At 47.5% G+C, this 26601-nt stretch overlaps 3 long non-coding RNA genes across 3 annotated transcripts in view; all 3 read left to right on the top strand.

Moving 5' to 3' along the window:
* The window catches only part of LOC116217168, a 20936-nt gene extending 11215 nt beyond the window's left edge, over positions 1 to 9721 (top strand). Inside the window, exons 6-9 of the long non-coding RNA XR_004161302.1 lie at positions 1027 to 1149; positions 2908 to 4931; positions 6232 to 6415; positions 8851 to 9721. This is a non-coding gene — a long non-coding RNA (uncharacterized LOC116217168). The remainder of the gene's footprint in view (positions 1 to 1026; positions 1150 to 2907; positions 4932 to 6231; positions 6416 to 8850) is intronic.
* A 74-nt stretch (positions 9722 to 9795) lies between these two features.
* LOC116217167 lies at positions 9796 to 18121 on the top strand. The gene is made up of 3 exons (XR_004161301.1): positions 9796 to 12030; positions 12805 to 12876; positions 13553 to 18121. It is a non-coding gene; the product is annotated as an uncharacterized LOC116217167 (long non-coding RNA).
* A 64-nt stretch (positions 18122 to 18185) lies between these two features.
* LOC109369932 lies at positions 18186 to 26582 on the top strand. The gene is made up of 4 exons (XR_004161300.1): positions 18186 to 23250; positions 23695 to 24844; positions 25374 to 25514; positions 26433 to 26582. It is a non-coding gene; the product is annotated as an uncharacterized LOC109369932 (long non-coding RNA).
* Positions 26583 to 26601: the final 19 nt, after the last annotated feature.

Here is a 26601-nt window from a genome sequence, read left to right as displayed (position 1 = left end):
GTTTTTTAAAGGTTGTTTTTGTGTTTGTTCGATTGTTTTTAGTGAGCAGGACTGTAAGAAAATGTGTAGCCAACAACTGGCTGTCTCCAAACAGTCCAGGTAGGCAATGCTGAAGATGTCACAGATGATGAATAACTGGGGAAGCATTGGTTGTGCCATCTTGTCCCAGGTGGCTTTATCTGCCTTCTTATACAAAGCCAGCCAGCAGCACATGCTGTTCGAAATGTTATGTCTGCGTTTCTTTTGCCCTGAGTCTTCCCCCTGAGTTTCAGTATTTCTTCATCCAGAAATGTATAAAATGAAATTCTGGGTAAAAAGAAAAAAGTGCTTCATTTCTTGGTAGGATGAGAGGTAACGGCCTGAAGTTGTGCAGGGGAGGTTCAGGCTAGATGTTAGCGAAAATTTCCTCTCAGATGAGTGGTGAAGTACTGGAACGGGCTGCCCAGGGGGTGGTGGGGACGCCGTCCTTAGAGGTTTTGAAGGGTAGATGTCACGGTGAGCAATGTGATTTAGAAGTATGGTGGTGATGGGTTGATGGTTGGACTAGATGATCTTAGTGGTCTTTCCAACCTTAATTATTCTGACTCTGAGATTCCATTCTATGATTTCTTTACTTTTCTGTCCATTACTAAAATGTGACAGTGGCAGGAGGATGAGCCTGAAATGAGACCTGGATCCACCTGCGTGGCTTTGTTCACCCAAACCACACGCTGCCCACCCTGCTGTGTTGGGGTTCCACCGCTCCCTGCCTTCCCTCTGCCACGCAGTGAGCTACTCGCTCAGCCCTGCAGCTCTCTAAGCATGGTTGAGCTGCTGAACCACCCATGGCAAAGCAGGGGAGATGCAGGGAGCCAGCAGAAGTTCAGGCCTTCTCCAGGCTTCTTTGTTTCTGGATAAAAACGACAGTGCAAAAGCCATCTCCTCCAAAATCTTCATTCGAAATCCTACAGAAAGCAGCGGGGTGAACATGTTCTCTGGTTTTAAATAGCACTGGTGACAGTATTTATCACTCTATTTTCATTGCAGCATTGCTGGGGTTTGAGCTGGCTGCGGGTGGAAAGACTGAGCCTGGAAGGAAACCCCGTGTGAAATCCCCAGCCTGCTTTGCAGATGTTGGGCTGCTTCTGGGTGAGATTTCAGCTTTTGCAGGTGGGTGAAGGTGAGCTTACCCAGGAGCTGAGGTCAGGGAGAGATGCTTTTCCCTGTGCACGAATGTACACAGGGCAGGAGATAAGATGTATTCCTGCAGGAGGGCTATGCTACATCAGCTGAGTGTGACTTTTTAAACACCTCCTAACCATCAAAACCGAATAGACTTCTAACAGTGAAAAAAATGATGTGGCCAAGCATGGCCTCTCAGCCTCCAGACTTCGGGTTTATGGCTCCAAGCTGCCTTTGCAGGAAGGCATATGCAAAGCTTGGCAGCACATCTCCAGACAGCCCTCTGTGCCGCTTTCTCAGGCACGAACACCCACTTTAAACAGCGGGCAGAACCTCAGCTCTGAAGTGTCTCCATCATTTGGGCGCTAAAACCTATTCAAACTGAGCAGCAGACGCTTATTCTGTGCAGGAATTCGGCCAATTGTTTCTCTTCCCTCTCTCCTTATACCTTAAATCATTTTGACCTTTAATTGGCCCTAATTTGCCCACAGACGGCCCTGGGACCCTTCAACGCATTTGCTTGTAATTGGGTCTCTTTGTTATTTTTCCAGCGAGCCGCTCGCTGCTTGTTTCTTTTTGAAAACATTGCGGCGTGTCATTGAGAGCGGAGCCGCTTTTAAATGAGCCCTGCTGGGGGCCAGGAGAGCCCTGTGAAAAGCCCAGCAGAGAGAGACAGGGCTATCTAAACGCAATTATCATATCACTGCGAAAACGTGAAACCAGCCCCGGCTTAAGCAAACACCGCACGCCCCTGGGCTGGCGGCTGAGCGGCGGGTGGGCGAGGCGTGGGGTGGGAGAGGTTTGTGCTGGGAGAGCTGGGCGATGGGAAAGGGCTTCTGCCATCCCAGCTCCACGCGGGGATGCTGTGAGCATCGCTGCTTCGTGTTCGGTGCGAGCGTCGCTTGGCGATCCCTCGGCCACGCGTTGACTTAGGGGGTTGTGCATAAATCCGCCTCGTTTCGGTGTGCCGGTTGCGAGTTTGGCTACGGGGAGGAACAGGGAAGTTCGGGAGCAAAGCAGCACTCGCTTTGTTTTGAGCAAAGGTATCAGCCCTGTGCACGCTATTAATCTGGCTGCGGCCGCGGTTTGCCCCTAGCCCCACTCATAATGTCATCAAGATCTTAACTGTCCAAAGTGAAGTTGTAACAGTGAGGGATAATACCACAGCCAGATAGCATCTGCGCTGCCTCCTGCGCTAATGGACAGTTGTTCTGTAACAGAGCCTCCCAGCTCCGCTCGCCCTGCAGCACGGAGACCTCGTGTTGGTATTCGCTCCGTGCGGACCTTAAACTGAGTGAAGTCACAGTGCTGTCAGCCCCCTGAGCGGGGCTGCGGTGCCGGTGTTGGCCCTCGTCCCGCCAGCTGGGATCGGAGCATCCACGCAGGCAGCACCCGCAGGCTGGGTTGGCAAATTGCACCTTGTGTTGTACAGAAAATCGAGAGAACGTGGCTGGCAAAGCTATGGCTGCACTTCTGCCCTGCTGATGGGAGCTCTGTGACAATGGGTCTGCGTGCAGCTCCAGCAAGGCAACGACACCATCCTCATGAGTGTGTTCAGATACACGATCCTTCCCCTTCAGCTCGAGTGCCCAGGATTCTTGCATACATAAATGTTTGCAGAGTCAGGGCTCTGTTTGTATTGCCTGTTCACTAATCTAAGTTTATATTTAAGCTTCTGATGTTCAGTTCATTTTTTTAAACCCATCTATTGCATTAAGGAAAGGTATTTGTTTTGTTTTCGGGCAGATGTCTGAAACACTCCTAGTGGGCTCGGTGCCTCGCTGCAGTAAATACAGGGTGAGTCCAATGGTTTGGGTTGGGGGCTCCAGTTTTGAGCAGTGATGGAGAATGAGAACTATGCTGCACACAGATTGTCAGACCGTTGTACAGCTCTGTGCTCCATGCTGGCTCAGCAGGCTTCCAACAGGACAAGCATAAGGCACACCTGCATCTCACAGCAACTCCTCCAAACCCAAATACTTCCCAGAGACTCATCCTGGAGATGCCCATGTCGTGTAAGTCCTCTGATAGTGCTGCCTTGGTCTGATATGGTTATTCCTCGCTGGTAGGGCATGGCATAAAAGGGATTTTGCTCTCCATGCTCTGACTACTGTGCACAGAGCTGCGGGGCTGTTTGTCCAGCAGTAAAAAAAACACTTTTTAACAATGCTCTTTTTTTTTAATTAAAACAAACAAACAAAAAGACTGAACAACCAGGCAGGAAGAAGTCCTCTTTTTCCAAAATAATCAGTGGTGAATTTGGGAAAGCTGGAGGGAGGCCAAGGAGCTGCAGCAGAGTGAAAGTTAGGTGACTTTCCCAGCAGTGGGCAGGGACACGTCCACAGCATCCCCCCACTGCCACAGGAGCATCGAGCCCTGGCGGGCAGCGCAGCCTCTGCCTCCTTCCCTTGCTACCAGATAAAGAGGACAGGCTCTCCTTTTTCAGCCCATTCTGCTCACACAATGGGAGAAGGGGATCAGCGCCAACATTACAAGTGTGAGCCCTTAATGCACCAGGTTGAACAATGGGCTTCAGAGGCGTCTGCCTTGTACAGCGAGTTCTGACTACCCAGCGCCATGGAAAGAAACCTCATTGTGCTGGCGAAATGCTCACCAGAATGAAAACAGCCTCCTCCTCCTTTCTTCAGCTTCCTAATGGGAAGCAAAATAACAAACCGGGCCCACAATTAAACAAACATGCCACTAACCGAGCAGAGCTCAAGTGGAACAGATGTTGCTGCAGTTGCACCAGGCTGGGGGCCGGGAGCAGCCGTGCTGGCTGTGCTTCCCAGGACGCTGTGCCACTCACCTCCTCCTTCCCACCCATCTCTCGTCCCTTTTCTCCAGTGCACCCTGTCCTCTCTCTCCCCCTCAGTTTTCAAGTCAAAAACCCTCCTAGTTTGCTAAGGTTGGTTTTGCTGGGCTAAGGAGTTCTCCTTCCAAAATGTGGCATCTCTGCAATACAAGAGATGTAGTGTTGCAGAGGTGAGAGAGATGGCTGAAGAGTGGAAACCAAAAGTGAAGCTGTCTGAATCCATCTTTTCTGTACAGTCCATGATGGGGTCTTATTACTCTGAGGATTAAGGCCCCTAAGTCCCCACCTGTCACCAACTGATGCTCCCTCAGCTTTACAGGGATCTGTTCCCTCCATCTCCATGGCAAAGGGAACAAAATAATTTGGCACGTCCTGGAACAGGAGGCTGGATGGCCTTGCTTGCTCCCTGCAAAGCTGTGTCAGGGCCATTTGCTGCTGGAGGAGCCAGAGGGACTTGGGGTCAGAGAAAGCCCAGCAGCCCTACAGGATTGGGTGCAGCCTGGTCAGGTCTTGGGGTCCTTCCTTGGGGCAGAATCATTGAGTCCAGAGATACTGACCACGGCAGGTTCCAGGCTCCCTCTCATCAGGAAGCCACATTCACCAGCACCTCACTTGTTTGGAAAAGGCACACAGGGCTGTGATATGGAGCACCTGTATGTACACAGTTATGACTCTTCTTGTTTTCTACCTGCTCTTGCCAGCGAGGGACCTGTGCAGCAGAGCTTCACTTTGCCATGGGCTGTTGTAGCACGGCAACTTCTGCAACTATTATTAGAATCCTGAAGACGAAAGAAAAGTTACTTCTCTTTCTCCTTCAAGCAGGGGGAGTTGGAAGAAGTGGGGAGAGCCCTGACATCTTCCAGGAGCTGTCTCAGGAAAGGGACTGGAGCAGCCTGAAGGCCACAAGAGCCAAAGTCCAGCAGCACAGCTAGGGACACAAGCATCCCACACACAGGTAAGAAGCTCAGTGGAAGCCTCAATTGGGTCAGGTTTACCCAATTTTCTGGTGAGACCTGCTCTGTGAGCACTCACTGCTGGATATCCTGGGGACACTGGTGATTGATGTTCAGCCAGTGGCACCTCTCACTGCTCTGCTTTGGTAAAAGGCAGCCAAATACATGGTTGCTATGGACCACGTCTGCTTGTTCACCATCTCGGTGGCCAGAATGGCCACGGCCAATGCTAGCCAAAACTGGCTCTTGTATGCCCCCAGTGCTGAGCGATATTCCCACTCACCTGGCAAACCTGCAAACAAACAACTTGGGCACCTTAGCAAAAAAGCACCCCTGCTGCCAAAACCCCAGTTCAAAACAAAACATCCAGGTATTCCAGAGCACACTGGCACCAAGGGTAAATCACAGCAAACCAACCAGCCACATTATCGGATTACCTTTCCCCTAAGATTTGCTTCTTTTATCTTACTTAGCGAGGCAAAACACCTCAGATGGAAAATTTGATTGGAGTATTGGTTTTGACTTCCTTTTTCACAGTCAATGCACACAATGTATGCACGTATGTGACTGCACATTTGATAAATTCAGCAGCAGCTTTACAGAGTTGGCTCTATTAGAACACCTGATGACATGAGCTAAAATGACCGGGAATTAACATCCAGAAGTGGATGTAAAATTATCAGACTTCAAGAAACTCAAGAGAAATCCTGTCCCATAAAACAGTGGTGCATTGTTCCTAAAAGGCATCTCTTTTCTCATCACCCTTCATTCTTCACCCCACCCCCTTCTTTCTCTCATTTGAAACTCAAATTTACCTCTGTTCAATTCCTGCTCTGTTGCCCGCAGCATCTTTTATTTTCATAGTAGCTTGGTGATGCAGATTTTGAGACTAAGACCTCAAAAGACACACACCTTGTTATAACGTTTTATTTGGGTTTTGGCTTGCATGGGTGCTGCACTGAGCCAGCTCGGGATACTCAGCAGCAAATAATAACATGAATAATAATAAAAAAAGTCATTTATAAAGTCATTTTTGGTTGGGTTAGATTTATGCCAGCCCAACAGATGGAGGCAATTCTCTAGCGGCTAAGATGAAGAAATAGGATAGAAAGTGGGGATAATGGAGGACAGTTTGTTAATGTTGGTGTATGTATCTCATTTGTGTTTTTGTGCTGATTCTTGCTCAAGGCATTGACCTGACTGTGCTGGTTAACAACAGCTCTTCATTTAGTCCTATCCTAGCAAAGACTTATGTGGCTTTTATATTTTAAAGACAATTTAATTCAGATCTTCTCTGAGCAGGACTATTTCGATGGAGCCAGAGAAGTGATGACACAAATAGCTGATGACACAAATAGTTCTGATGGCAGAGCAGCAGAGGTGGCAACCTCTGGATGGGATCCATGAGCAGCAGCTGCAGACAGGCACCTCTTCATGGAGCTGGAACAGGATGTACGGCCCAGGGCTCCTGTCACCATCCCTGCAGGTCAGTGGAAGGGACTGGAGCAAGTGAAAACTATTCTGAATGTCTGCTCATAAAACCAAAGGGAGGAATGATTATTATTATTATTATTATTATTATTATTACTGCAGTTTGAAAATATTTGCCTCATCTTCTGCCATTCTGTAATTTCTGTTGTCAATCTAGCGCCTGGTTCAATTCCCATCCCAGACAAAAGCAGAAATGTCAGGATACCACAAGTTGCTGTTGGTCTCTGTAGCTTTTCAGGCCAGGTAGAAGCAGAAGTAGTGGGGATTTCTCATGAATTATCCACCCTATTTCTAAAAGTGTGTCTGTACAGTTGCTCGAGTACCTCAGCCTCAGATACTGCAAGGCACCAGCAGCAGCAGCGGTTCTGGCTGTGATTTTGCTGCAGTGTCGCAGATGCCTCAGATACCATGAGCTCTTGAGGGATGAAGCCTGAATGCATTACTCCGGGTCCAACTGAGCATTTACTGGAAAAGCGAAGGCGAAGCAAAGGGGGAGCGCCCGATGTGACTCAGGGCTGAGCGAGGCCAAGCGGTGCTGCGTGACAGTAATTCCCAGCCATTATTGTAGCCCTCAGGAGAGCTGCTGCAAACTGGAATAGTTTGTAACAGCCCTGAGGGACCAGGGCCAGAGCAAGGGAGATAGCAGCCAGCTTTGTCCCCCTCACAGGCCTGAAGCTCAGCATGACTTGGAAAGCAGAGGATTTGTGTTCTTCTCTCTGGGAAATGGGAATCCAAGGATGCCAACAGATTGGAACTCTTCTGTTGGAAAGTGCAAAATAGGAGCACTGCACAGCTCGGCTATCTGTTGCCCTTAATCCAGCAGTTGTTTCTGATCCTTCTTCTTCTGCCCCTCCCGAATGGTCTCCTCACTTTTGTAGAGTAATGGTGTTGTGATGGTGTTTTTGTGCAGGGCTGCAGGGGCAGGAGAGAAACGCAGCCACCCACCTACCCCTGCAACCATGCAGAGCCATCTCTTTGATGCAAAGCCCCTTTGGCCCTGTGCTCCCATGTGAGGCAGCTCCCCGCTTTTTGCATTTCAATCACATGCATCTAAATCCAGTCATCTGGGAATCTTATCGGAACTCACGCAAAGGAGTCCTCTCTGCTGTGTAATTACAGGGCCCCACGAACGGGTCCTTAAACGCTTTGTGAGTCAGCTGATGGGGACGTGGCCTCAGGTACCCAACCCTCCAGCAATGAAGGCCATCATCATTAGCTAACCTCCTCCAGGGCCGGTATGTGGCAAGCGCTGGAATTCACCACTTTTCTTTGTCAGCCTTTGACAACTACTTGCTTGATATAATTACTTTCAGTGTTATTTAAGGCTCTGACTAATCGCATGGCAATGGCCAGGTTTATAATGCAACAGTGTGTAGCCTGGAGCAAATTCTGACATAATTACACTGTATAAATTCCCCCATTAGAAATGACACTGCATTGGCATTGTGTACAAAGCAGCCATGGTCCAGTCAACTGGCTCTGTGAAAATCTGTCTGACAATTGTTTACCCTGTTGGTATCTTATTGACACTTCGTACAATGATGAAACTGTTACATGACAGCAAATGGGAGCCAGAGACCTGGATGAATCTCTCATTTCCTCTCTCTTCCTTCAAGTATGGTCGTTTTCTTGCCTGGCTTACTCAGGATGATGGTTTGCTGGCTTCTGATGGCTCTGAAACAGAAAGAAAAGCCAATGGTTGCAGCACAAATCACAAAAGCCTATAGAAATCTGCTCAGGGTTGCATCATCTGCCCAGAGGAGTCTTTGGAGGATGACTATGGCCAAATTCAGCCCCATGGCACAGCACATTGTGGTAGGGTTGTTTGCAAAAACAAAGGCTTGAAGCATGCTGCAAAGACAGCTTTGTCACCTGCCTGAGCCAAGCACAGTGTGCAACTTAAACTAGGAAGGACATGCCAAAAACATGTCTTTAAACAGCGGGTCTGCAAGTGGCAGAGTAAAGGAAATGTTGATACAGCGTGGGGTTGGAGGAGGAGGTTTCCAGTCTCCCTATGGCCTGGGACACCTGAGAGCATTTGAAGTGCTGGGAATGGAATCCAGAGCCTTTCTAGATCTTTAGTTTCAAGCTGGCTCCAGAGACCTCCAACATGGGCAGACTTAGAGAAGCCAAAAATGGAGTTTTGAGTTAGAGATGAGAAAGAGGGAGAGGTTGAATACCTGTGTCTCTATCAGTGTGCCTCGCAGTATGTTGTCTATACCAGTCGATTTATGAAACCCCAAGAGTTTGAATGTCTTTATTTCCCCACGGAATAGACTGTTCTTTAAAGGAACTACTGTCCATTTGGAAACCATTTGGTGTTTGTGCAATATAAGCAATATTGGAAGCATCTGTCCATTTTCACCAGGTAAGAGTCAAACCCATTAACCAAACCTGGAGCGATAACCCACGTCTTTCTTTTGTTTTCAGTATCACCAGAAAAGCTGTGATCCAGATGAGCCACAGCCTCCTTCCTGAGCAATAAGTAATGCCCTAAGAAAAAGAGTTTCTTGATTGCACACAAAGGCTGGAGCAAAGCCCTGAGATGCTGCTGTACGTATGGGGACAGTGGCAAGGTCCCTACTTATGATTGCCCCCTCCCAGGGCTGCATGTCCTTGTCAGGGCGAGGAGCAGCATGGAACAAGTGAGCACTGCCATGGCAAACTGAGCTGTGGCTGAAGGTTTTTTCTGATATCCTGGGCTGCCAATTCAGAACTTGCCTGAAACCCGCAGTAAAATTCGCCTTCGATTCCTTTTTAGGAAAAGAAGGCTGTAGTATAAAGTTCCATTTTCTAGGCATTAAATTTTACAGTCTGCACCATTAAAAGCAGCATTCTGTGTCAAACTTAATGTTTGGTCTTCAGGAACAGCTCAGAGGAAAAGAGAAGGTTCCCTGTTTGTTCTACAAAACAGGAAAGCGGTTGCTTTCTATACTGTAAATATGCATTAGGGAAGCTCTTATAGACTCGTGCTGGGGATTTGATGTTTTTAACTGACTACATTCCTTACATTTTTGTATAACTGCCAAGAAAGCTGAATAAAATGGCTTTTTTAGTGTTTTCTCTAAGAATAGCCCCGCTTCTTTGTAAATATAGCAAAGGAATTGTTGATAATAATTCTTTGGGAGAATAACTGGTGTTATTGATGTTAAAAGGAGAAAGATTGCTGTTTCTCTGTCTCAGAAATACAGCTATCCAAGTGGGCTGGGACTTCAGAAAGCCTGAGCATTCCTCAGCCAGTGACTGAGATTAGACTGGTTTCATTCCTATGCCAAAAGGTGTAGAAATCAGAAAGAGAAGACTGGCACTGACGTTCAAAATAAAAATTAAAAAAAAAAGGAAAAAAAAAAAACAACCAACCAAGATTTGCATTTTCTTTCAGGATGCAAAACTGAACTTTTTTCCTCCTTGTTTGCATTTTTCAGTTTGTAGATAATTCTGCCTTCTGCCAGCTTGCCCTGAAAAGCTTCAGGTTCATCTGCTCAGCCTGACTCAAACGTGCACAGCTGGGCACCCCTACACTCCTGCAGTGTTAGGTCAGGCCCCACACTCCTGAGGTTCAAGGAGGTGAAAGTCATTCATTCTCATCTCCGGGTTGGAGAGCAGAGCCAAATTTTGACTACTGAGCCATAGCTGTTGCTGGTTTGAAGATCTTGGCTGGTCCTAGCAGAGCCATATGATTTAATAGTGGTAGAAGCAACTGTTGCATGAAAAACTGAACTAGCCTATGCCACACTGACTGCTGAACATTTCTGCCATTCAGGATAATACTGGGAAAAGAGTTAACCCATCACTCGTGTCCTGAAAGATGGTCCACTTCTCAGTGAGACTTTGTGCCAGATGGCATTTGGGGCCAAGCATCTTGGCATCTTTCAGCCAAAGGAATTGCTCTGCACTTCACCTTCAAGCCTGTGCTTGTGCCACAGCTTTGGCATTGCTTTCTGCTCAATGCTCCAATACCTAGAATGGCAGTGAAACGCATGGAGCCTAAAAGGGAGAAGCATCTCATCGTCTGTGTGAGTGACTTGGGGATGTAAGGTGAAGGAGGTGGAGGGCTGAGTTCCCACCCAGAAAGGATTTTCAAGATTTGAAAAATCAAAACAGCCCCCAGTGTTCCCCTTATCTATCAATTAAAATCAAACTAGTTTCTTTTTATCAAGATTGAGAGATGCCACACAAGCTGACTGCAGTATTAGTGAGGTTATCTGTGGTATAGGAAATCCAGATTCAAATGCTTCATGTGCCATCACCAGTGCACATCTGGGCTGTTGGCTGCTGTGTTTGTGTTCCTAGATCTCATGTTGTCACTGTTAGTTCTAAGCTTGTATTGAACCTCAAGCAGGTCAGACCTCGTTGGTCTGTGATGAGACACAGCGTTTGTGCATGACAGCACAGCTTTTATATTGCACAGGCTCCTAAAGAGCTTGTCCTAGTGATGGGATAAAACAACTGCTGCCTCCCTGAATCACTCCGTGTGCTGAAGGCAGGGGGATGCGAGTGAGGGCTGTTCCCAGGGTGGGTGCTGGGAGCACAGTGTGAGAGCGTGCAATGCTGTGCAGAAACACAGCTTAAGGTCAGACTCAGCTCTAAAGCTTCCCCAAAATCCCAAATCCTCTTTTTATATGAGTTCTACCAAACACAAACAATTAAAGAATTTCATCTTCTCCTACTATGGTGGAAAAGCCTGAATGCTTCTCTAAACTTTATTAAAAAGCCCCAGCACGTTCCCTAGGTGAGAGTCCTGCTTGGCTTTTGAGAGCCCATATCTTTGTGTTTGGTGCAAATGAATCAGTCACTGATGCCAGTTGGCAGTGGGGAAGAGAAATAACACAGCCCATTGCAAAGAGGAAAAAAAGCAGCTATAAGCCTCGTGTCTGCCATTTGACAAGAACCCCAGTCAATGGCAGCTTTACAGAGACCTCCACGAGGGCTATTGCACATCCCTGCTATCTGCCTCCACTTATGTTCCTCTCCTAGGGATTACCCCAGTGCCAGGTTTCGAGCCTAAGCACCATACGTTCCAGTGCCAGCCTAGAGTGCAGGGAGAAGCATTTTGTAGCTTTAGTTTTGGAATGTACCCCACTGGTAGCAATAGGCTGGTGGGACGGGCAGGAACCTTCCCCTGGGCCAGGTCTCTCTGGCGGGCAGCAGCTCTCTCATCACCAGCGGTTTGTCAAAGCGTGCGGTATGCTAACATCCTGCCAGCTCACCTTTCGTAAGCTGAGTCGAAAGCATTATTCCCACCAGTGCAAACACAGCGTCTGCCACATGTCTGCTGGTTTCTCCCCGCTGCACGGAGGCAAAGCAGCCCTTCCTTGTCAGTCATTGACCAAAAGCTGTTGATTCTGGAACGACTGACTGCACTGGTTGTAAGGGATGCCAAAACCCTCTGAAAGCTGGGAGGCAAAGGTGTTTTCTTTTTAAATGAATTAGGCTGTAGAAGGAATTTCCCTGAGAGCTTGTTTGATATCTGGAATAGAAATGGCTTTCCGTCTCCATCTCCATCTAGTCAGCACTCAGAGCCACATCCAGAGAGCCTGCAGACACATCTGCCCTCTCCTCTGTGTCGGAGTTCCTCTGCATCTTGTTGACAGCTGACAAACATTCCAGGTGGGTCTGCCTCCAGTGTGCTCACTGGGTCACTGTAAAGCTTAGCTTAGGGAGAATACTGCCTAGGGAGAACACAGTTGTTGTAGAATTCATTTTCTGTTGTATCAGTATCAGGCATTTCTGGCAGGGCTGAGCTGGAGTTTGGTCCAGTTTGTTTAAACCACGGCCTGTTCCGCAGCCATCCACTAGCACTCAGGCCTGGCACATCCCACATTACGGACATGCTCTGTGCTTTCCCCAGAGGGAAGCAGGCAGCTCCCCGCTTCCTTCTGAGCCTGCATGCAGAAGCACGGTGCAGGCACACAGGAGAGCAAACCCACAGTATGAGCAACGTTTATAAACAAGCCTTTGTCAAGACGTAAAGCAGCTCTGCATGTACCTAAAGGCACAGGTAACACCTGGTGGCACCAATAAAGCACTGGCACTGTGAGCCTAATGCTCCATGGTTCCCGTAGGAAACAGGACCTGTACCAGCAGCTGTAAATAAATATCCCACTGTGCCTTTAGACACTTAAATACCTTTCCAAACCTGGCTGCTTGCCTGTTTCCCATGCTCTGCTGTTGCTGCTTTACTTTTGCACGGCAGCGGGAGTAAGGAGCTCAGCTGCATGGAGGCTGTGTTGTGCCAAGCACAGTGCAGGCACCAAACAAAAGCCCTCTGACCGCTTCCCAGCATCTAGCTGCTGTTATTTTAAAAACAACTCTCCTTGGCTATTTTCTTTTGCCTTTTATTCATTGTTTTCTTGCTTCCTTTATATGTCTGCTGCCTCCCAGCTAGAATACCTTTGCTGAGCTCCTGGGTGGAAAAAAAGGAGGATTTACCTGAGTCCAACCCATCTGCACGTGGTAAGTGATGCAAGGGCTGAAATGAGGGTGGTAGGAATGCAGAGCTACAGACACAGTGTTCCAAGCTTCCCACTGGGATTAGGGAACATAAGCACTGCTGGGGATAAAGAAAATGGGAGAATTCAGATCATGAAGAACGGAGCAGATGCAAACATGTGACACACAACTGAGAAGCAGTGCTCCAAGAGAGGCAAATTTCCCCCAGCTGTGCCTGGAGTGGGTGGGTTATACTTTTCCTGTGCCTGAGCTAGTTGACAGCAGCTGCCACAATGGGATTTCCTTCATCTTTGTGTTAAGGAGCTTCTCTTTGTGCACCTTGAAGTTTATCTAGGTAAAAGTGATTTTATTAACAAACAGCTGACCTTGAGTTCAAGCTCTGAGTGACAATTTGAATCTCTCCCAGAGTGAAATCGAAGTCACCGCATTTGAAGTAAAAAGTTGCCAAGCTGCTCTTTGTTGTGAAATTCCAACAGGAGAAATGTGTTTTTGAGGGACTCTGATGCACTTCAGGTTCACTTTGGGGCTCGGTATTTCATGGCAGCTGGTTCTCTGATTATTTTCTATTAAGGACCAACTTCCAGTAACATCAGTGGGAGCAGGATTTCAGCTCTAAATCTATTATTAACTAATACAGCACAACAATGCCTGGCTTTTGTTCTGTTTTGTTTTCTCCCAGGGTCGGAACGTGTGTGTATCCCATTAACTCTGTCCTCGCTGCTCTCAAGATGTCCCACACAAATGATTTTATTTTTTTGGTAAGAAAATATATTTTACTAGGCAGTTTTATGAGAGCTGACAAAATGCCTCATAAATAACCCAGCAGGAAATATGGGGTAAATAAAATTTTTACAACTTTATCATAAACCTGAGAAGTCTTTGGTTCCTTTTCGAATGGAATGAGCGAGGTATTTCATTAAAGGAAAAGACATGCTCTCTAAAGCCCAACAATTACAAACACAATGCCTTTTTAACCTGCAATTCAGTCAAACAGGTTTGGTGGCAGTGGAAAATGTAAAAGGTGCTGTTTTGACACTTTGGGTCATGCTCCCCATGGGTCAGTTTGTGCTGTGGGTTCCTTGCACAGCAGAGCCAGAGAGCTGGTGCGTGCCTGACCTGCCCCGAATTACCCAGGACCTCTAAGGAACCACATATCTGGGGAACGTGCTTAGGGCGGGCTGCAGTTTTGCACAGGCAGATGCAATCAGGGCCCTGAGTGCAGGGGGAATACAAACAAATATGGTCCTCAGGTCTTCGGCACAAGCCTGAAGTGCAATGAGTTGGTCAAAGACCAAGTGTCTGAAATAGAAACACTTGGAACAATCCTCAGTCCCCGAACTTTGCGTGAAGGGGGAATTCATCTCTCAGCAGGAGCATCTTTGACACGTGATATTTTGGTACTGTGGGAAGATGGGAGGGGGTGCCACTTTTATGTCCTTTGCACTTGTGAGAATTCTTACTGACAGCTATGACTGCTTTCTTCTTAATGGTGAAAACAGAAATCTGGCAAAATACATCCTGGGTTGTATGTATGCATGTATAAGAAGTATGGAAACTGCCTTCCAAAAGAAGTAATGAAATGCCACTGTATGCCCACTTGATCTGATGAGAAAATGATCTGGAGTGAAGGAAGGCCTTTACCCTTTCTCACACTTCTGGTCTACCTCACTTGTGTTTCTGTGTCAGCTGAGGATCAGCAAAACTGGAACTGTTCAGAACCACACATTACCTTCCGTGAGCCGTGAGCGGAGCTCTCAGGCTCATCAGAGGAAGACCAGAATTAACTCCACCGCCGTGGCCTCACCTTGCTGGTACTGCAGGTTGTACCACTATGACCCCCCACCTCTCCTCCAGGGCTCGATTGCATAAAGCCCACCACCCTCCCTCCCAGGCACTCTTGCATTCCCCTGTGCTCCCATCCCTCCAGGCTTACCCTCCCACCCTCAGATCACACGGGTCCTTAGGACATCTACAGCAACTTCCTACAGGCATGTCACATCAGGAAGATACTTAAAGCCTTTGTAGATCTAATGCTTTCTAAATAGGAGGTAAGCTCACCCCACACTACCGCTCCAGAGTGCTTTTGATGCCGATTTCTTTTATGAGCACTTTGGGAATGGGGCACTTTGGGGATAGCTGTTCCCTGCACTAACAGGTCTGCAGTCCCCTGCCTGATCATACACCGTGCTGAGTGCTCAGAGCTGACAATGCAGCCAAGTCAGGGTGTCCCTGGGAGCTTTGCCTGTATAAGGGCTCCAGGCTCTGGCACGTTGTCTGGAAAGCACTGTATAAATAGGAGAGACAATTGCTGCAACCCTTTCCCAAAAGGAAATTCCATATTGGCACCGAACGGGGCGTTGTATGGCAGAGCACAGCCCTGACGGAGCAAGCTGCCCTGGCAGCAACTGACAGCACACTGAGGGAAATTGGCTTTTTGGTGGGACATGTGGTTTAGTGAAAGCCCATATGTTACAGAGTTATCTGCTGTGAATCCCCCAGCATTATCCCCACGCCTCTGTCACCTCCCCCCTGCTTCTGCCCTCCCCCCGGGCCCCCACCTCGACGCAGAGGTTAAATAAAATATCATTTCCTCCTGATCTAGCCTTTGTCTTTGGCAATCAAAATGCCCTTCAGGCCCCCATGGAGTCAACCTTGCAGGTCAGGGTAGGACATGGGAAACCCCTTCCCAGGCATTTCACTGCAGATAATGTCATGGCTGATTCATGAGATCACTCCAAGTGCTGCCTTCCGCCACAGCTGCTCCTTTCGGTGCTGAAGCTTCTTGGCTCCTTGCTCCTTTTCCCTCCTGTGACAACACCTCTCCTGCTGACTGGATTTTACAAACCGATTCCTGGGCAGCTGGGAGAGATAGGGGTGCTCAGAAGGAAAAGAGGAATAAAGGGAGTTATTTCTGTGGCAGCATGGCTCTGCGCAGGGCAGGAGCGGGCTAGGAGCACCAAACTCTGCCCCTCCTCCAGCCTCCAGGAGGGACACAGGTGAGGGAACATGTATACTTGCCTATAAATTCAGCATTCAGCATCACCTGTGTGTCACTCCTCAGTTTAGGGTTCAATGCCAAATCACAGAATTGTAGAAACACAGAATGGCTTGGGATGGATAGGACCTCAGTGATGATCTAGTTCCCAATGATGGCATATAACTGTTTTTGTTATAGCTCTTCTGATCTCCTGCTTGGTGACTCTTTGGAGAGTCCCACTAACATAACACCCAATAGAGATCATGTTAGTAAAAGCACAACTGGTGGAAGGGGAAGACCTATAAATGTCAGTATATTCTCTGTCTTTAATTATTGACTGCTGTTATTTTAACCTCTCTTTCCTCCTGTAGTTTTACATACTCGGGTTGAAAGTGCAAAGAGGCAACAGGGAGATGGAGAGTGCTGACTTCACCCTGCAATGCACAACACAGAAAAAATGGAAGGGAGTCAGCAGTGGTTTTGTCATTTGTGGGGACTTGAGTGGATGGGTGTGGAATGAGCCTCCAGTGTCAGTGCCCAGCCTACAGAGCCACATGCTCAGCCCTGTGTAAGACCTGTGTGTTTTGCATGGCTGACCCATGGGCTAAAGCACCCTGTATCTTTGGTGGATGGAGCTGTGGGGAAATGGCTCACAAGAGTTTAGGCTGTCCCGTTTTCCCTTGCAGAAATAGAGTCTTATTTTAAAACGTAGTTTTTATTTTCTACTCATCAGCCTGCTAAATATCTAAAGCACTTAAAAGAAGTGAAAATCAGAGGGATACAGCCAGAGTGGCGGAAGGGAGAGTCAGGAATGGAGGACAAATGGCCCCCGCCCAGCCATGGACACAGCCCCCATTCACACCCAGCTAACATCCCTCCCTTTGGTAAACAGAGACAGGCAGGTTGGCACCTTGTCTCCTGCCAGGAAGGCGCTGGCCCTTTGTTTCCTGCCTGGCAGATGGGGGCTGGAGGATGCCTGAGGGGTCTGGTTTGGGGAAAGCCTCCAGCAGCCCGCAGGCAAGACAGCTATGAGCTCCCCCCTATGAAAGAGCTGGGCAAAATAGTTTCTATCCTCTGATGTGTTGTTGTGTTTTTTTTTTTTTAACTTTTACAAAATATAAATACTCTGTCGTTTTCCTAGCTGAGCCTCTTGTTTATATAGGAACTGAGAGGGAAACCTGGGATTTGGAGCCAAATTTTATTTCTGGAGTGGGAGAAAGCCAAAATCCTGATGGCAGGAATGTGTGCATATCTGAAATGCTTCAAATCCTTGCGCAAACTTTCTTAAAAGGTTAGAATTTGGCTCATGAGTCAGTGAAATGCAAGTTTTACAGAGTCCTAATACGTGCCAATCTCTGCTTCCAGCCCTAAGGGATTTGCTGGGTGTTACCCTTGGTTGCTGTCTGTGGGGCTGACCAAGGCAGACAAAGAAGAAATAACCTAGCTAAAGCAACACAAGTCAAAGAAAGGCCCATAGATACTTGGACATGTTTTAGCTAGGTCTTCTTCTGAAGCCACTGCACCACATACATGGATAACCTTAACTCTTTCAGCCTCCTACACTGCAAAAATCCAGGCTGTTTCTCCTCCATCAGCCCCTGCTGTTTTATTGTATGAGCCTGCCTTAACTGAGGCAGTTACATCACTGAAAATATTCATCTTGATTTCTTCAGGGAAGGTGTCAGTTGTTGCACAGAGCTTCATGGCACATCTCCATACCCAGCTCAGATGTGTCCTCGTGGATGAGAGTCTCTGGGTTGAACCCTACCTCAGTTATGGAGGTCCCAGGCTGTCTGGTAGCAGGAAGATGCCCACATAGCTCTTGGCATGATTTGTCCCCTTGTTTCATTATTTTCCTTCCCTAGTCTGACCTATTATTAACAGACCCACCTTCTACCTAGTGCTTCTGTTTCCCCTGATATATTTGTAAAAGGCCTCTTATTCTCCTTAATCCCTTTGGCTATAATTAACTCATTCTGCATTTTTGCTGCCCTTATCTTTTCCCTGCAAGCTTTAACTGACTGAATATTCTTGTTTGGTTGCCTCCCTGTTTTCCATTTCTACTAAAGGTTTTCTTTTTAGTCCTTAGATCTCTGAGTGGGCTTTTGCACGCTCTCATTTCTTGCCTTCTTTACTTACTCCTTTTTCCTATCTTTTATGTTTTTGTGCCACATAAGGACTCCATCTTCCTCACACCAAGGTAGAGTTCAGGATAACCTCAGGTGACACCTCAATTTCTTAATTCCTTTCAATGCATTGTTCTATTTTTCTTTTTCCTTTGGCACTACACTTTTTTTTTTTTTTTGGTGCAGTGTTCACTTCCACCCTTCCACTCTGTAGATTCCCACGTTCCCTTCTTTCATCCAATACCTTTTGTTATACAGAAAATGTGCAAAGTAAAAAATTGTCTTGTTTTACTTTGTGTAGGGTTTATTTTTGATTCAGTAGTGCCCCAAAATTAGAAGAGCTGAATGTGCTCTATCAAGCAGATCTCCAACATCGTTGCCAAAACTGCCTTTAGAGTTTGGGCCTTTATAACTTTCCAGCATTTCTTCCTCAACGGGAGGAGGAAATTTGCAGCACATGATGCAGATCCAGTATATTTCCCTCAGGGAAAGGTGCTGGGGTGGTGAGAGCTTGTGTGGGGATGGCGGAGGGCTGTCCGCCATCACGGGGCTGAGGCCTGTCCTGACCGCCATTTTAGGCTGCAGATGGGGGGGGTCAGGCCACCGTCTCGCTGCTTGGCCCACTGCTATCAGGAAGCATGGCAAGAGGAGAACTTTGCTGCTAACAAAGAGCAGTAAACAGAAGTGAGGGCTCCAGCCATGCTTCCCCCCTCCCTGCCCGATGTGGTGGGTAGGAATGGTGACACACCTTTTTTTTGTCCCCGTTATAACGGAAATAGGCTAACAGAGGCCTGATGGAGTGATACTGGTTGGAGGAGACTTGCAGCTGAAGCTGTCCCCTAGGAGGCTCTCATCCAAGCCTCCATCTTCTCTTCAGCCTCATAGCCCATGCAGCTCACCCAGGGAGAAGACAATAACCTAGCCATGCTTTGGAGAGGGAAGAAAGAAAACCAAACTGTTTTTATCCTACCATCAGCTCATTTTACCTTTCCTGCCATGCTCCCCCAGGCCTGAGCCTTCACAGAGGCAGGGGCTGTGCTACTAGAGCAGTGGGATGGCAGCAGGGAGAAGGGAGCTGGATGATGGCTGGCGGTGGCTGCCTCCTTCACTCTCCTCCAGCATCAGGTTCTGCCGCTCTGGTGCTGCGGTTCAACAGGGTGGGGTGGGGAGGGAAGGAGGAAGGAGTGGGGGGAGCTGAAAAAAAGAGAAGAAAAAAAAAAGAGAGAGAGAAAAGGCAGTCATTTGGGGCCTGGGCATGGTGGTGGTTTCACCGCTTCCGCTGCCTGATCCACCTTTTCAGACACGCATGAGGAGATTTCTGAGAAATGGCCCTGGGCCGGCCCCAAGCACTTCAGCATAACTGTGCACACACGTGTGTGTGTGAGCACGCAGCCCTGCACACATGCTTGCACGCTGGAATCCTTCCCACGAGGCCGGGCTGCTCCCAGCACACACTCTCATTGCACACCTACTTCCCTCCTTCCACAAAAGAGGTCTCTTTCATTTCCCACGAGAGGAGGAGGTGGAAGAGAGGAAACTAGAAGGCTGCAAATTGCTCAGCCTCATATCTCACCTCCTCTCCATCAGGCTACAAGTAGGCAAGGCTGGACAAATGTGCATTTTACCTTGAGACAACTTTTCTGTCGCTTCGTAGAGTGATTTTTTTTTGTTGTTTTGTTTGTTTGGTTTTTGTTTTTTGGGGGTTTTGTTGTTGTTGTTGTTGTTCTTTTCAGTGCTTTGCCTCTCAGAGAAACCTTAACACTGTTCTAACTCTACAGGGCTAAGCTGCTGTTTGGTTATGAAGAGTGTGCCTTGTGCTGTGCTTGTAGCATTTTCTTTCCCTAAGTTATCCCCTCCTTGCTGCCAGCCAGCCCCAGGAGGCTTGTCTTCATGCATATTGCCAATTACCTTGTGCTAGAGCAAGGCTTTTCCAAACCCTTAGCAAATCTGGTATTTCAAAGGGATATTGCTGTCAAGCGCCCAGCTTGTCACAGAACTGTGAGCTGAAGCCAGTAAAGCAGCAGGTGGTACCCAGGTGTGTTAGGTTAATCCTCAACTCTTTTAAGCCAGTTACTTTCTCTTGTGAGTAACTAGGACTAGCACAAGGGAGGCAGAGGGTGTAGCCTTCATTGTTTCACGGTTGTTTAGTGCTTGTAGGCTCTCCCTTATTTCTACAAGGTAGTTGGTATTGCTTCTTTCATGTCATGCATAAAGACATTTAAGGCAGTGGCTAACGTCTTATTCTTTGCAGAGCTGTGGCAAAGCAGCTTACATCAGGTAGCCAGGGCTTCTGTGGCTGTGAGGTGGTGTTTCTGAGCCTGTTCAGAGCATCCTGGTATTGTGCTGTGGCTCACATAGAGCAGATGATGTAGGAGGGAGTCTAGCTGGCACTCTTGTTTCTTTGCCTGATACTGCAGTTATAAAGAACTAGTATCAATCAGAAGCTCTGCCTGAAAGGCAAGTAGGCGTTGTCTCCATTTTTAATAGGGGAAATCCTGTGCACAGAGATTTCAGGACCTGGTGGCTGGAGTGCAGAACACATGGAGAGAAAGCTCGCTTTTGCAGAACACTTCCCAAGGCATCCAAGGACTCCTGCAAACCCACAAAGCTTGCCTCTAAACCACAGCTGCAACAAAAGAGGAAGACTCCACAGCAGAACTTGGAGCATATTAAACCTTTAAAATAGGTCTCTTTTTGTGGTGGGGTGTATTTGTATAAATACATACATATGCGTACATGAAGAGAAGAGCTGGGTTTGTTCAGCATTGGAACTAAAAGTGAAAGCAGGCTGTAGGAACGCCAGCAAGGCAGTGATGTCAGGCAGAGCTATAGCATTGACAGGGATGGATCACACAGTGGCATGCAGCAATGGCATCACAAGGAGAATGGCTGGTCTTCCCAGGCCCAATAGACACTAATGGAGCAGAAGTAAAGGAACATGGCTGGTTTGTGAGCCACAAAGGTAAATTCTGCAAGGGTGTAAATGTGAGAGACATTGGAAAGAGAGCTCCGAGAAAGAGGGTGCAGGTGAAAAGATGCACAACTGGTGCAGAGAGCTTAGGCCAAAGAAGCACAGTCTTTGTGGGGTACTAAGGAATAACACAGTGGGGGGGGAAAAAGTGAAATGAGATTTAAAATGGGAGCATCTGGTCCCATGCTGGTCCCATGTCAGTTCCTGCTGATCCTCACGCAACATAATGTGGTTGCTGTTGAGTTCAGAGTTGTATGGGCTCCCATGAAGGCAGTGTGGTGCTCAAGGCTGGCTCTGGTGGGACTCCATCTGAGGTGGCTGCATTCCTGTGCATTGAGTCTGGAGCTCACGGTTAACTCTTTAAAGGGTTCAGGACCCTTGCTGAGGAGGCATGGGTCCCTTGTGGACAGCTTTGCTGGAGCTGGAATGACACTGACCAAAGGAGTCTCACCACAGACAGAAAATTAAAAGAGCCTGTGACTGAACAGTGTTGGTAAGAGAATCTCCTTCACTGGACAAACCTGGTGTATATTTTGTGAACGTGCCTATGGCATGGTTTGCAGTCACAGCTGCATTCTTTAGCTGCAGCAATTGTCAGCTTTATGCATTCATTCTTTAATGCATTGTTGCAATGCTTTGTGAGGTGGTAAATCCTACCTTAACAGAGTGAGCAGAGGCACTATGCCACCTGGATCAGATGGCATAGAGCTCATTATAGATTTCTGGAATCCATATTTCTGGATAGATTGCCTCCTGGATCACTTTGGAAAGACAGAAGGAAATGTACTGGAGATCCCTGCTAGTATTATCTCAGTCCTTTTGAGTGCAAGGTCAGTAGAGGAAAAGTTGCTCCCTGCTATGTACGGACTGCAGGCAGACAGGCTCTGCTGGGCAGGTCACAACCATTGCTCCCTGGTCAGCCAGGCTAGGGGTGTGCCTGGAGCTCCCTAACCTCTTTTAGCCTGCACACCCGATCCCAAGGAGTCAGGTCAGAGCTGCTGCAACCATCAACATGAAAGAACCAAAGGCTGGCTGAGTCCAAGGGTTACAGTAAGTATTGTTTCCTTCCCTGAGATTATCTGCATCTCACCTTCCATTGGAGCAAAATTCGCTTCCTGGTGTGAAAGTGGTGGAGAAAGAGATTAAAGCGAGCAGATAATGCAGTGGGAAAGCATTTCTTTGCATCTTTCCTGGATAGAAGCGCTGTCTCCGTTCCCATCACTTGCAGGACCAGCTGTGGTTTCTGGCAATGGCAGACACAGACATTGCCCTCCAGGTTCCTTTCCCTTTCATTACCCCTCTGGAGAAAAGGACTCTTGTTAAAAGCCATGGATGTATCACTGGGAGCCAGCTCTATTATGCACCAGCCAGTGAAGCAAGATAGGCATACTCTCCCACAATTTAGGGATGCCCCTGCTGATCTGTTACCAATGGGAATATCTTTAGTCGGATCAGAGGCTGCCCTTTTCCATGTCCCAGTGGGACAACACCTGCCCACCAAAGGACAAAGAGGAAACCTGTTGCGATGGGAAAAAAGACAGAGTTCTCCCCAGAGAGGCTGTTTAATTAAGAGCATCTTTCTGCTAGCCAGCTGGTTTGTTAGCAAAGCATCTAACTAAGCTTCATCTCTGTGCAAGAGAGAAAGTCTCTGTGAAGCAAATGCCATGAATCCAGTTTTACTCTCTCCTATAAACCATAAGAAATCTGGTGAAGTCATTGTGGAAAAAAGCCTGTAGGATAAACAGGCTCCAAAGGGTCAGAAGAAAGCTATCTATGGGCCAGGGGCTGCTCTGTGTCACACAGTCCATTGGCCCTGTCCAGAGCTAGGGTGGAAGAGCTGAGGCATGGCTGGATGTGTTTGTGTACACTGGTTTTTGGAGTTTGGGGGATTCTGGCAGAAGTGTAAATGTGAGCAAAGCTTTATATCACTGGATGCAGCACGTAACAAGAAGTTCACCTTCAGTTAGAAAGGATATTAATATGACCTTCCTTTTTTTTTTCCTTTAAAGTAAAAAAGGGGACATTGTTTTGAGTTGTTAAACAGCTGCTGTGTTCCACCCCAGTAATGGTTGCAATTGAGTAGTGAATAATATAACACTTAGATAAACAACCGGTAAAATAATTTGGGATCTTTCCTTAGGGGGCAAAGCAGGCAAGTTACTCTACAAAAATAAATCATTATTCGCTCTGCCTAGGAAATGAAGTGTTCTCCCTTCCATCACCAAGTGGCTGTCACGCATCTCCTCCTTCCTTCTGTGCTGGAAGTGTTTGCAATACTCTTACCACCTTCAGCTTCCGAGGAGGTTTGGATTCTTATGTCTTTCCACCCTTGGCTTTTTCTCCATCTCATCCCCAATCTCCTTAAAAACAACCCTCCCAGCTGCCCATCTGCTGTCCTACACCATCTTCTCATTCAAAGTGGCTGCAAATTGACCATATTAGAAGTTTGGCTGAGCTGCTCCTCCCGCATTGCGCCGTGTCGCTCAGCACCGCCGTGCTGCCTCTGCAGGGCAGGACCGAGGAGCGCCAGGCCTTGGGTCTTGGCCTCCATCGGATGAACAATTTCCCGTTGAAGGTTACTCACTTCCTGTTTTCTGTATTTAGACAATCTGGGCCTATAGGGAGGCTTTGATTTGTTGTAAACTTCAGCTGGTTTAAGCGTTAAGTAGCAAGAGAGCACGGCGGGCGGAGGAGGGGAAAGGCCTGGAGACAAATTAGTTTCATACGGTGACTGTGTTCTCTTGCAGTTTTCTAGTGACCATCAGAGCATGTGAAAGGAAGGCCAGCAGCTAACAGCATAGGAGATGGAGACAGCGTGGCTTCACAATGGACTGGCTGTGTGCAGCACGGGGAGCACGCGGGCAGCACAGAGCAATGACTAATTCCTCTGATGTGTCACTTTTGCCCTGCACGCAGCTGCATGGAGGGGACAGGGAGGAGCCTCTAACCTGGAGAGAGGAGTGCTGTGCCCTTCCTCGATGCCTAGCAGCACACACCACACGCCGAGCTTTGTTCCGACTTGCCCAGAAGTCTGCTGGGATGAGCGAGTCAGCACTCGCAGGCAGCTGATAGGGCAGGTTGTGTCTTTGAGATGCCTGTTTCGCAGAGGGGAAACTGAGGCACGGAGTCGTGCACCTTTGCTCGTTATCAGAAAGTGAGCGTGGGAGGATCGCGGTGAGCCCTGGCGCCAGGAGGGCAGTGCTCTGTCTCCTGGGATGCGTCGTCACCAGGAACGTGTTCCCTGTGCTGGATCTGTGCTCAGCTGGAGAGCTGCAGTGTCACAGGATGCCTGTGGGCACAGAGGTTACCTGAGTGATGTGGGTCTGTCTGCTCCCTTCTCTTCTAACAGGTCAACTGTCAAAATGGGGTACTTTTACTTGGGGCTACAAAAAGTGAGGGGGAAGGGGGAAAGAAAAAGATTACAGAAAGAACTGAATTACAGTAGGAGGTGGTAAATGAATGTAAATTTTACAGTAAAATCCTTTAGGAGTTTCCAGAGACACCCAAAAATCCCTCCAGCAGTATAACCTGCTACCAAAATGCCACAGTGGGTAGGTGGGAGTGAATGGAAGATAATCATAATCAAAACAGTCAACATAAATGTTCTTTTACTCTTGTGTCCCAAGCAAAGAAATCTGCTGCATCCTCTCTTGTGATGGAGGGTGGGCACAAGGAGTCGAGCTCTAGAGGAAAACAAAGCAACTAAGGAAGACTTTGGTGAAGCACAGAAGTGTTTGGAAGAAACAAGTCCATGCTCACACTCTACATTGACAGGCTCAACTTCAAGTGATTTATGGATGCCATTGGCCCTCATGAACCAGAGCCAGCTTTCCTGCAAGTAACTCCCTGCAGCTGAGGGTGCAGAACCATATGGGCGTGGGAGCAGGATGTAGGCAGGTAGCTGGTTTCTCCTTGGCATTGCCATATAGGCTGGGTTAACATTATACTTCCCTGATGCAGTTTTTATAGACCAAACAGTAGCAGTTCCCTCCCTCTGCAGTGTGTAGAAACCTTCCCTTGCAGGAGGGGTTGATTCTCTATTGTGTTACCTGGTGGCTAATTTTATTCTCTTTTTTTTTTTTTTTTTCATCTGAAAGTGACACTCAGACTGAACCAAGAATCGCTGCAGAGAATTGCACCCAGTGCCATTCAACCAAAGGGTGTTTCTGAATCGGCACCAGCCGGCTGCTGAGGTTTGATCTGTTAGATCCAGAGCAGCCTGGTTTGCACTCAGATCACCATGCTTAAAGAACAGTCACTTAATCTCACTTAGAAATGTTTACTTGCGAGGACCAGATGGCCCAGGGAGTTGGGCTAAATGAAACGTTTTACTTCTAGGTCATGTGTTCTAATCCAGCCCAGGTTGGTAATAAATGAACATATTCACCTGATAGCCACTTTTGGCTCTGTTTTTGGTATTTTTTAGGCTGGTTTCCAAGTGGAGATGTCGCACCACAAAATCTCCTTCTGTGCCATGCCATTGTCAGTACTGCTTTGACCATCTCAGTGGAGAAGTCAAGGATGAAGTGCTCCACAGCGCCTGACTGTTTTCTTTTTCAGCCTGTAGGTAAGGGGAAGTTGTGCTGTGTTGTGCCTCTGCCATGGGCAGCATTTCAGTTTGCAAGGCTGCAGTCGAATCCCTCCACCAACGTGAAATTCATTTAAAAAAATTGGGAAATGTTTAATTGCAGTTGACATATAGGCACTTTCTGCTATGAACTTTACACACAATCACAGATAACAGCATCAGAATTAATGCCTGCTTCCCACTTGTCCTGCTATAAGCAATAAACGTTTGGCAAGTCAGTAAATAACAAAATTCTCATGTGGCCATCTACAGGTCACCAGGATACTTAAGAAGTTTGCGTTAATTATACCATGTTTGCCATCAAAGGGGGGGCTATTAACCCTTTGAGCTGTTGCAGGAAAGCGGTGGAGTTGTTTGGAAGCAAATGAAGTATTGCCACTAAAGAAGTGCAACCTTTGCAAAAATAAATTAATTAAATTAAAAAAAATTGAGGCAAAAACCTCACTAGACATCATGGAAAATAGGTACCTTTTCTGCTTTCCTTTTATTTATTTTGTATTTTGACATCAAACACTCCCTGTAACCTAATCTTCTCGGCTTTTGATGTGGCTGTGGAGACATGACAATTAAGCACAGCTTAAAACAATAATCCCTACAACAGGAACCAAAGGCAAGTGATGTCAGGGTTCCCTCCTCACAACAAGCCTGTCCCGTAGTATTTGGCAATAGTGAAAGGACCATCAGTCCCAATTTGTTGTTTCTGTACCAGCTCTGTGCTTCCACTTTGCATTGAACTTTACACGCTTGCTCCATTTCCATTCCCTGCTGTTTGTTTTCCTTCTGCTTTGCAAAATGTTTGGAGACAAACACGACATACATGTTGCGGAGGGGTGGTTTGATCTTTTGCTGCTTAGTGGCACCTAATGAACGTGGCACTGTTTATTACTTGTGTTGCAGGAATCGGGTCTATCCCAACACGGGGATGGAGCACGGCCCAGTGCTGCCAGCAGATAGCACAGACCCCATGAGATGCCTACAGAGAGGCAACATCGAGGTGAATCTTCATCAAAGCCTGGGCTTGGGTGTGTGATGTGCAACAAAAGCAAGTGGTTGGATTATTCCAAGT

Source organism: Meleagris gallopavo, chromosome 14, assembly GCF_000146605.3.
Source record: "Meleagris gallopavo isolate NT-WF06-2002-E0010 breed Aviagen turkey brand Nicholas breeding stock chromosome 14, Turkey_5.1, whole genome shotgun sequence".
Taxonomy (NCBI): domain Eukaryota; kingdom Metazoa; phylum Chordata; class Aves; order Galliformes; family Phasianidae; genus Meleagris; species Meleagris gallopavo.
This window is presented reverse-complemented; position numbering and strand designations above follow the sequence as displayed.